The sequence below is a fragment of the Helianthus annuus genome, chromosome 8 (assembly GCF_002127325.2).
Source record: "Helianthus annuus cultivar XRQ/B chromosome 8, HanXRQr2.0-SUNRISE, whole genome shotgun sequence".
Taxonomy (NCBI): domain Eukaryota; kingdom Viridiplantae; phylum Streptophyta; class Magnoliopsida; order Asterales; family Asteraceae; genus Helianthus; species Helianthus annuus.
The window spans coordinates 10,970,744-10,981,963 of NC_035440.2; the positions used below are offsets into that span (position 1 = coordinate 10,970,744).

Genomic DNA, 11,220 nt, shown 5'->3' on the forward strand with positions numbered 1-11,220 from the left:
TTATACATAATCAATTTCATATTATCTCACGGATTAGAGCATAACCCACTTCACCCATGATCACCAATCTTAAATTTACAAACATACCTTATGATCTCCTCATGTTGGTGATCAATAATCCATGCTCGGTTATAGATTTAAGCATCATTTAGCCTTTCAATTTGGATGATCTTTCATGCTTAGCGTTTGGAGTTCTTGAGAGCTCCTGAAGCTTCACGAACACACACGTATGTGTGTTTGTGTGTGTGTGTTGATCTTTTAATTAGTAAACAACTTTCATTTGTTTCCACTTTAGCCCCTTGGGTTTTCCTTTAAAACATAAATGACACTACCTTTCATTACTTAATACTTTTGACCATACCCTTAACTATGTTAAATAGCCTAGTTATTTATTTCATGACGTGTCATAAAGGAACATCCGACAAATATTAACATTCAGATTTTGGGGCGTTACAGTACGTCTATAAATAATTTTTGAAATGAAAGAAATGTTGTATTAAATCTATAAAAAAAATTGGATTTAAATCACAAACCCGCTTTTCCCACTTTTATATAAAAGTAGTTAACTCTTACCTAATAAAAAATGTCCACATTAAATCACAAACCCGCTTTTCCTACTTTTATAAAAAAGCATCAAATTGCATATTTAGGTATAATTAATAGTAATTATGTTACATCAAATGGTTTTATAAAAAAGAAAAAAATTGCAGCCAAAGAATCCCCTAAGAGCAGATGTGTAGCCTTGAAAATATGGTGCTTCTTTTCATTCATTAACCTGTATAAGAATGTGGTTAGCCAAGTTTAGTAAAGAACCACATAACTAACAGGACATGGATAGAAAAGTCATACCTTTTGCCGCCATCGCATACAAAGTAAGAGTTATCCCCATATTAGCTCGCCACACGAATTAGTTGACTTTGGGGGTAGGTATCTTGTTCCAGCAGTATACCTGGGTAAAATAGATAGGTAAAATACATTTAAGCATCTAAACACTTAGTGGAGAACACTAATTATATGTTGTTAAGCCACATAATAACAAATCATTTTTCTAGATGATTACGATACAGATGATTAAATCAATAATGAATACAAAAGCATTGCTATATTCTTACATCCATAGATGAAATCTTTAGCCAGTTAGGTTATAACTCGGAAATTTTCCGGGTAGGAAAATTTAATTTACAATAAATAAAAGTATATAAATAACACTTTTAACTTCTAAAGTATCCTCTTTCCCTTTTCTCCGCCATAAATTTTTTAATTCGGTTTCTTAAACTTTTTCTTGTTGTAAAGAGCCATAAAAACATACAAAAGCAAGATGAGTATGTGTAGTGTTAGGAGTCCAATCACAAATTATGTGATAATTCTTAATCCTTTAATTAGTAGAGATGTGTAACTTGTTAAACTCAAATTGATATAAAAGCTTCAAAGTTTAAATTTCAAAATTGATTAAAAGACAGTCAATAAGCTTCAAAGTTTAGGCTTCAAACTTGAGCAAGAACATTCGTTGCAATATATAATAGGCATAGTGAAAAAGCCTCCTGTCCATCTATGTTGTTTGGCTTCATGTGTGAAGAGATTTTCTGATGATTATCGGCCTACAATGATCAAAATTGACTCAACTTGACTGACTAACCTACTCGAAATTAGAAATTAAGAGCGAAATCAAGTCACCAAAATAGATTCAAATATGAGTAGTTCCAATATCAATTTAACTTCACCACATTAAATAGCTTCAAAAAAAAAACATAATACATTATCAAATGTTTTCCACTTCTCTTAACAACGAAACAAAGACGTATAGCTTATAAGCATTTACGCCATGGTGCCGAATTGTACAAATTTGTAGCGACATATACATCATCTAATACAACTTATGAAATCAAGTAACTTCTTCCTGTATCTCCATGCCACCTGAACGGTGGTTGCCGCCAAGCCCCGCCAGTATGGAGATTCATGCCTAAACATGGTTAAACGCATGATTACATTCAATTCACATCCTGAACAAAAACTGTTTATAGCAGGTACCTTATTGCCATTTGAAGGCGGTGATTCCTCAAGAATCCAGCAAAAAGGGTGGTGACTTCTTCAAGATCTACAGCGCGAAGCACGAATGCCTCCACATTTAATAAGCATTTCACTGTCCTCTGGCACACCAATTTGTACCTGGCTTTCCCCGTGTCCTTGCATCTACAATCCATTTCAATTCAGGTGTGTTTGGATGTGTGTTTTGAAATAAATAAATGACCACAAAATCCAAACTTCGTGAAAAAAGTAATAAAAGACTATGAGAAAATAGTTTATGTTATACCTCCATTAAGAGAGGAAGTTTCAAGGCACCATATGAGGAGTTCTTCACCACATACATCACCTTCATATAACGTAACCACATTCCCATCTTCTCCTGTGCTCTCCATTTTCCCTCTTACAATAAAAACCATTTTTGTCACAAACCCTCCTTCATATGAGGTTGTTCTTTCTTTTATATATGTCTTTTGCCTTAATCTTTCACATATCGCGTCTAAAATCGGTTCATCCATCGACGCAAAAATGCGGACCTACAAATTAATTAAATTATTTAAAAATTGTTTTAAGTGTAATCATTGCCAAACACCGATAAAGCATCGATATGAAAATGTCAATGTCAATAATATTTGAAACTCACTTTCTTGACAAATTTGAAGAGGTGGCGTCAGATATCTCTTTGCAGGTCTTCAGGCAAATTCTCCATTAGCACTTCTTCATTAACCCCTTGTGTAGCAGCCCAATGATAACGCTCCGAGTCTCAAACTTTTCTGCACACCGTAATCATTAGATAGTCATATTTCAAGCCAAAAACATCAAAGCTAAACTAATAGAAAATAAGAGTCTTACCATCACTTATTGTATATCATTTAATAGGCAACTAATTATAATATCAAGAGTTAATTACACCAATAGTCCTTGTGGTATGTAATCACACCTTTTCATTTTAAGATTCTATAATAACGATGCTTGATATCATAATAACGATTCTATAATAACGATGCTTGATATCATTTTCATTTAGTGTCATAGTTTGTAAACCGACTTTCAACTCAACAATATTTATCTTCCCTTTTTTGCAAGTATCCATCAAATCAAATCATTGTTTTATTCTCCCACTTCCTCAGTAGATAAATGCTCAATACTCAACTGTAACTTTTACCATCTTAAAAAAAATTAGTATAGCACCAACCAACACAAAATTAAAAATAAAAATAAGCAGAAAGAAACCCAATGTTAAAATTACCCTTAATACTCTTTTCTTGAACTTCTTCATTACAAAGAACTGTTTGAGTCTTGCTTTAACGGTTTCCCTTCAAGTAACGTTTGGATATTATTTTGGTGTTTTGTATCCATGGATGATCTTTAATAAGAATAAAAAAATCATGAAGTATTTCTAAAAAATATAAGGAAAAAATAACAAACAGTCATCGGATAGTAGATGTTCCATTTTAAATATTTACTTACGAATGGGTTTTTTTTTCTTTAACTGATGAATAAGCTTAAAAGAAACATATAGAAAGTCTCCTAAAGTGTTTATAATGCATATAACGTAATATATTCATCACATCAAGTGCTTTAAGGTTAGGATTGAAACCAAATGACACTACCAACAAATATTAAAGGAACACATAACCAAATTCCTAAGAACATGTATAAAGAATTGTTAACTTAACAAAAAGGCGCTATTTGACACTTCAAAAAAATATCAAAGATCTTGTCTTGTTTTTTTACGGTGGGATTAACATACATTTTGCTAAATAACAAACAATAGCGAGAAGGTAAAAGATAAATGTACTGGTTGTTGCAGCTGGGCCGCTTCTTTCACAGCTGCATCCCTAGCAGCTCTTGTAGCCTGAATTGCCTGATCCTACATTTTATTAATGATCTCTTTGTTATGGTTAACGCATCTGTAAGCACAATATGATAAATGCTTAAAAAATGTAACTTTTATATTAGTGGAAACTGATATGAGATGTTACTTAAGCTTACATATCATAGTTTTCAACCTCCAAAATAGTGTGTTCCATGTCAAGTTGCCCAAGAAATCAAGGTTAGTTAGTAAGTGTGGAAGCTACCCAAAAATTTCTATAGAACCGGGGGTCGAAAACCTATATACCCAAAAATTTCTATACGGAAGCTACATATATAACACTACTGAGTGAAAAGTTCGGGGGGTCGGGCGCCCCGACCCCTTCTAACATGCGCCACTGATTTAAATTACATATAAAATAAATGTAAAAAAGACAACATATAGCTACCCAAACATAATAGAAAAGTAAGCAAGGATGATATATACAATCCAGATTGTTGACCCAAATCCTCAGCCGGATCCCGCGTCCAAAAGAAAGAAGAGTATTTAGAATGATTCCCCCCAAATTCACCATCTACCTACACCATAACATGCCACATCAGTAAAAAAGCTCCATCATCACATGCCACATGGCCCAAATCATCTCATTATTTATTAATATATATATGTAGATATAGATACGTTCATGTTACCTGATCAAGAGAATAGGCAGTATGCATTTGAAGAATTCTAAAATATGCAATCTTCATGCTCTCTACATGTGGCTCAGCATAAACCTTTAAAGGGATAACATTAACCAGGAGTTTATTGCAAAGAAAATGTCAATGTACAAAAGTGGAGCTCACCTCAAAATATATAAATTGTATATAACTTTTATACAAAGATTTGTGGTTCTTATAATCTTGGTAAGTGACCTATATTTTTGAAACATCATTGGATTGGATCCGACCCGCGGTATTCAAACTATTATGTCGACCTCCACCCATCATAATCAAAACTGTTTTCTAATCATAAAAATAGTGATGTGGCTTTTCTAGTTAAAGATTTAAATTAAAAATGACTTTTTTATTCAATTCTAGAAAAGGAACAGTAACTTGTTAATCGGAAACCAAACAATCGATTGAATCATCTTATTTTCATCATGTTGTAAACCAATCAATAGAATAATCTATGTAATTCAAGTATTCTTTCTCGAAACTAAAAAGTCTAAAATAATGCATACATATTGTGAATTAAACACTAAAAATTTAAAAGTGAATCAAACACTCTCTTAAAATTATAATTAATAACCAGATTGTAAATAATAATTTAATATGGCATATTATTTTACACACTCTTTCGACATTGTGATTCAAACACCTGCAACACTGAATCAAAAGTCAAAATTCAAAAAAAAAAAAAAAAAAAAAAAACTGTTTTACCAGGCTTCAAAGAATGTGGAAAAAAACGTATAAACGGATGAAGTCTTACCTTGTACCTTTTGAAGAGTATTCACCGAGTTTTCTCAAAGGCAAGTCTTGTTCTTCAAACTTTAAGGAACTAATTATACTTGTAATTTGATTGTAGTAGCAAAATTATATTGGAAAATAACACTTGACCTTTAAAAAAAATCCTTTCACCATAATGACTGTCTACCACCACCATAAACCATAACAAAGTGAACCCCTCTGTGTTTAACAAAGGTTGATTACGTTAATAATAAAAATCATAGAAAGAATGAAATTAACAACATACCTTCAATTCTCAATGATGAATCAGTGTAAACAGATGTAGCAGATTGAGATTTTGGGATTTAGGGTTTTTTTTTTTTTTTTTGAAAATGTGGTATTGATTTGTCGTTGTGTGGGAAAGGATATATAAGATCTGATTATACCTATTAACCAAAACCTTTTATAACCTAATCGATCGAATAATAGATGTCAGATCTTCAAGCAAGTTCGAATTCTGACCGACAACATTTACCATGGATGACTGGATCTGGTTCGATGAACACCAGACCTGTTGTAAACCGCCGCTGCCAGGTGGCAATGCGGATGACTGGATCTGGTTCGATGCCAGCAACCACGTCACAATACCTTCAGAAATTTCATTCACGATGAACATATATGAACAATAAAGACCCTAAATAAGAACGTATAAAAAAGCAAACCTTTAACCACACGAAGGATCGATGGACTGGATCTGATGATTTTATTCGCAGTCAGGGTTTCAGAAGGAGCAGCACGATGCAATGCCGTGAGAGCAGTTAGGGTTTCAGAAAGAGCACTAGTATAAGGATTGAATGGCGTGTGAAGGAAGAATAAGAAAAAAAAAGAATATAAAGTACCCAAAGTCCGACCCGAATTATTCCGGATCCCGCGTCCAAAGAAGAGTAGGTTACCTAATAGTGAATTTAGATGGATTCCCTCCAAAATCACCATTTCTCTGGCCAAAGAAAGCAGCCACCTCATAGTCAAAAAGTCAACCTTTATTTTGCTTTAGTATAATAGATAGATTTATACTAGTTTACAACCCTGTGTATTACACGGATTGAATGACGAAAAATGTAAATTATAAATTTGTATATAATCTTTTTTAATGAAATGACTTATTTAGATAAATTAGTAAAACAAAAGAAGAGTTATATTTCGTTACTTGTGCGTGTGATTTGATATTTTATTAGTAATTATTGTTTATATCCAAATAATATATTTTATCTTAACAAATATATATGGTTAAGGTAAAATGAAAACTTATACGAGTTGTAGAACTTAGAGAACTCAACCTTACAAAAGGTTTTTTGGTTTTTTTACAGAGGGTGTGAATGAGCGGTTAGAGACTTAAGGCGTTAAACTTTTTGATTTTGGATTCAAGTGGTTAAAACCACTAAAATATAGGGACTCAAAAAGTAATTTACTATTAATTAAATTTGAAACTATATGTTTGATCTCTAACTATATTAAATAATATTATACTTATTATATTATTTGATACATTTATATTTGTTATAGATAATTATTAATTAAATTTGAATTTATACGTTTATCTCTAAATATATTAATTAATATTATATTATATTTTGTGTATAAAAATTAATATTTAATACTATTATTAAAAGGGATGATGCACCAGAGAGTGACAGGTGTACAAAAAGATTTTTTTTATTAGTATAGGAAGATTTGATAAAAAAGAAACTCAATGAACAGTGATTCGATTATTTATTTTTTAAATTAAAATTAGAATGAAATTAATAGTAACATCATTAAGAGATGATCAAATGGTATCGGGTATAGGTACCAGTCTTAAATTTATCAAACCGGTGTATTTTCGATACCGGTTCTGCACAGGTATTCACCGGTTTTTACCCTCAAATACTAGTGTCGTACCAGTACCGACCGGTACCTGGCGTGATGTCGTGGTCACAATCAAATTTAATCCCAATAACAACTAAATAGATAGTGGTAAGTGGGTATCGAACACAGGGAGTTTGTGGAATATGTGCTATCTCGATGTATGTCTAACTTCACTAAAGCATACTAAATTGAAAGAAAAATAAATTCAAGAGTGGGTTTGATCGGTTGATTTTTAAAACTAAAAATACTAAGTAATTTGTGAAATGAAAGTTGAGTTTGTTAAACAATTTGGAGACGAATGACCATCTTTAGTTTCCGGTTTGCTTCAACATTTGTGCTATCATTCACTAGAAAGAACTACATAGACATAGTTCATGTGCAATTACTTGTTGTGATGAAAGGGAACTAAGTACTCAGATTCCTAGAACGTGAGGTTGTTACCCGATGACCAATTGACCCTTACCCGATCCTAGTTCTACCCATGATATCTCGATTGCCAACGGCACCAAGAACGTATGGTTTCAAAATAGAATAATCATAAGCATCAACAATTTACAAGCAAATAAGAACACACCATGATAAATAAGACACAAATTCAATTTACCATTCTAGAAATATGAAATCAAGCACAATTGTCTCTACAAACTTTCAACTAAAGATGACCAAAAAAGAGTTTAGCCATCCATGGCTTGAACAACCCTTCTCCACCAAGTCCCCAATTCGTTCACTAACCAAGTCCAGATGAAAATAAGTGATAAGATAGTTCAAAAGATATTGTTCTTCACTCCCAAGTGCCTCTCATATACTCCCATGTTCGTTTCTAGCAGGTTGTAACCGAAAAACCAATGATACCTCTCCATAAATCCTCTTCAAATGGCTAATAAATGAGTAGGTTACATTTTGAGATCAGTCGGCGCCGTAAGCTACGGCGCCTGCCGTAGCTTACGGCGGTCAGCAAGCACAAATCAGCATAGGGTGCCGTAACCTACGGCCCTCAGCCGTAGGTTACGGCTCTGAGTGGTTCTTTACGGCAAGGAGCTCCTGTCTTACGGCGATGAAATTTGGACATGTTGGAGCCGTAACCTACGGCCAGAGCCGTAGGTTACGGTGCTGTATGTTATGTTTTTTCTTGTTTCTTTCATTACAAGTTGAATCAATAATTCCTGTTTACACCATCATCTAGCATCCATCCAAGCTCCATAATATCCATCTTTTATGCACTTTAACACCTGCAAAATCAAACATAGAGTGGTTACCAAGTTCAAGCAATTAACTGAATAAAGCATGGAATGTGCGTACATTTAGACCTTTTAAGGGTTGTCCTACGGACCACCCGTCAGTACCGAACCGCATGCTAGGTATATTCGGTACCGGTACCCACTTTTGGGGTTTCGGTAACGGTATTTTCGGTACCGGTTGGTACCGAGCTCATCAAATCATGTAGCAACGCAACAATGCAAGTAATTGCACTGTTTAGATTACTTTTCATACACACAGTAAGTAAACTGTGTTTCGTTTGAATGAGGTTTTATATACACAACAACTTATTTTGCTTTCTTTTTTGTCTTTTTTTGTAATGAATGAATTGTAGCATGTAAAATTAACTTGGATATTTAGAATATTGATGAGCAAATCGTATCAAATTCTATAAACGAACCGGTATCGCATCGGTACCAAATTTACTATACCAAATCATTTTCGGTGCCAATTTGATACCCACCTTTTGGCGTTTTCAGAATCGTTACTTTCGGTTCGACACCGGTCTAGCACCATACATGTATTTATTGATTTTTACCTTCAAATACCATACCGTATTGTACCGGGCATTTTCGATGCCGGTACCTAATTTCGATGATTTTCCGGATCGGTACTTTCGCTGCTGTTACCAGTACCGAGCTCATCCATATTTTAACGTATTAGCACCGTAATAACTGAACTGAAAACAACCGAATTTCCAACGTGTAGGACGTGTGGGTCCTATTATTATATATTAGGTTATTTAAAATCGTTTTTTTATGACGGAGTGACTATCCTTACCACGTCATTTTATTTATGATTTGATATTCGGTATCTGTTTGTCGTTGCTGACACGCCTTTTGTAGTCATTGAGTCCCGCCGCAACGCGCGGCCAGATAGTAACTAGTTCTCATGATATTTTAAAAAAAAATAAGAGATGTTGCATTTAAGTAACCTAAATTTTCACCAATTGGCTGATAACGCTTCCAACTTTTGATTTGTATCACAATACTCTCTACTTTCTACTTATTTTCTCTGACACTCTCAAACTAATTTAACCCTAACGCAGTTAATTTTTTTTTGCTGAAGTGGAATCTGACATGATTTTTTTTGCTGATGTGGCAGTTTTTTCTGATGTGGCTTCTGGCGTGACACTTTTTGCTGACGTGGCATCTGATGTGGTTTTTGTTGCTGATATGGCGTTTTTTGCTGATGTGGCATCTGGCGTGACTTTTTTTGCTAACATGGCATCTGATGTGATGTGGCAGTTGTTTAGTGACGTGACATTTGACATTAGCTAACCGGGTTAGGGTTCAGTTAGTTTGGGAGTGTCAGAGGAAAATAAGTTGATAGTGTACAAATCAAAAGTTGAGAGTGTTATCGACAAATTGGTGAAAGGTAGGGTTATTTAAATCTAATATCCCAAAAGATAATAAGTTTGTAAACAAATAATTAAATTATTTCTCACATACAATTTCTCAAAGTGCTTGTACTATGATATGATTAGATCTCATCTTTGATGTCCTTAAATCATTAACAACATTTGATTCCACTTCTTGGTTTGGTTTCATCGAGTCATCGTTGGGTTTAAAACGGGTGATATTATGAGGTGGAAAAACATGCAGTGGAGATGGATAAGATCAGGTGATTCTGCGATTCTACTGATGGCACGATAATACTCCAGTGGTCTGTCAGTGATTTAAATTTGTCGTTAAAAAAAAGGGTAATCACACCCCTATAAAAATCCACCAAACCATCTATTTGATAAACTTTCTTTACACAATCAATGACATCTTCACAATGTGTTTCTGAGTTCCTCCTTTGCCCCTGTTCTTGAAGTATCAAACGAATCCCCTACCACCCACATTGTAAAATATAACTTCAATGTAGTGTTAAGGGGGCGATTGAATACGCGGTGCAGGGGCGGACTTAGAATGTAAGTAAGGGTAGCATGGGCTACCCCTCAACCTCGTCTCCGTAGTGCAAAAATGCTCCTTAACTCCGTTTCCATAGTGTAAAAATACCCCTCAACTTCGTCTCCGTTATACAAAGGATACCCCTGGTCTAAAAAATAAAAAAATTGGAATACTCCTAATTTTTTGTGCTAGTTCCGCCGCTGACGCGGTGTACGCTTTAAAAATGACTGTGATTTAGATAATCAGCTATAACAAAATAGCCCGAGGTTCACGTATTGAGCTTGACTAGGTGTGTCAGTCTATTATTATATTAGTGTTATTCAGTATATCTAGGTGTGTCAGCCTATTATTATTTATATTAATGTTATTCAGTATATTAAAATACAAATAGTTAAAATTGATAGTCTTAAAACATATATTATGTTGTATATAAAAATATAATTATAAATAAACGAGCTTTGTTTCTTTACACTCCAATAACCCATTTACATGCAAGCAATATTCACTCGTCTAAACTATTAAAAAAATAATTTTGCAATATTTTCAATTCTGAATTTTTTTCAGAAATGGTGTCAAAACCAAACCCTCTTCCATTTTTGTGTTAAATTTTATCCCATTCAAAAATGATATTTCACATTATTCTTGAGTTAATTACATAGTTAGTCCCTGTGGTTTACACAAAGTAACATACTTAGGTACTAATAGTTTAAAATCACATTCTAGGGTATTAACTTTTCGTTTTGTAACGTTTGAAGGTATTAACGTTATTTGTAGGTTTCAAATCACATTCTATTAATACCTAAGTATGTTATTTTGTGCAAACCACATGGACTAACTATGTTAATACCCAAGAAGTTAATACCTCCAAACATTACAAAATGAAAAGTTAATACCCTAG

The 11,220-nt window shown here is 33.6% G+C and overlaps 1 long non-coding RNA gene across 8 annotated transcripts; it reads right to left on the reverse strand.

The window, feature by feature from the left end:
• Nucleotides 1-1,679: 1,679 nt before the first annotated feature.
• On the reverse strand, nt 1,680-6,140 carry LOC110872051. Of its 8 annotated transcripts, none has more exons than XR_004864660.1 (9): nt 5,988-6,140; nt 5,801-5,913; nt 4,531-5,505; nt 4,018-4,416; nt 3,824-3,895; nt 2,666-2,795; nt 2,312-2,558; nt 2,029-2,190; nt 1,680-1,960 (listed from the first exon to the last, which is right to left on the reverse strand). It is a non-coding gene; the product is annotated as an uncharacterized LOC110872051 (long non-coding RNA). The 8 variants fall into 8 exon arrangements; XR_004864659.1 differs by having other exon boundaries at nt 5,573-5,913; XR_004864663.1 differs by adding an exon at nt 3,272-3,338 and having other exon boundaries at nt 4,531-5,913.
• Between the last annotated feature and the right edge of the window lie 5,080 nt (nt 6,141-11,220).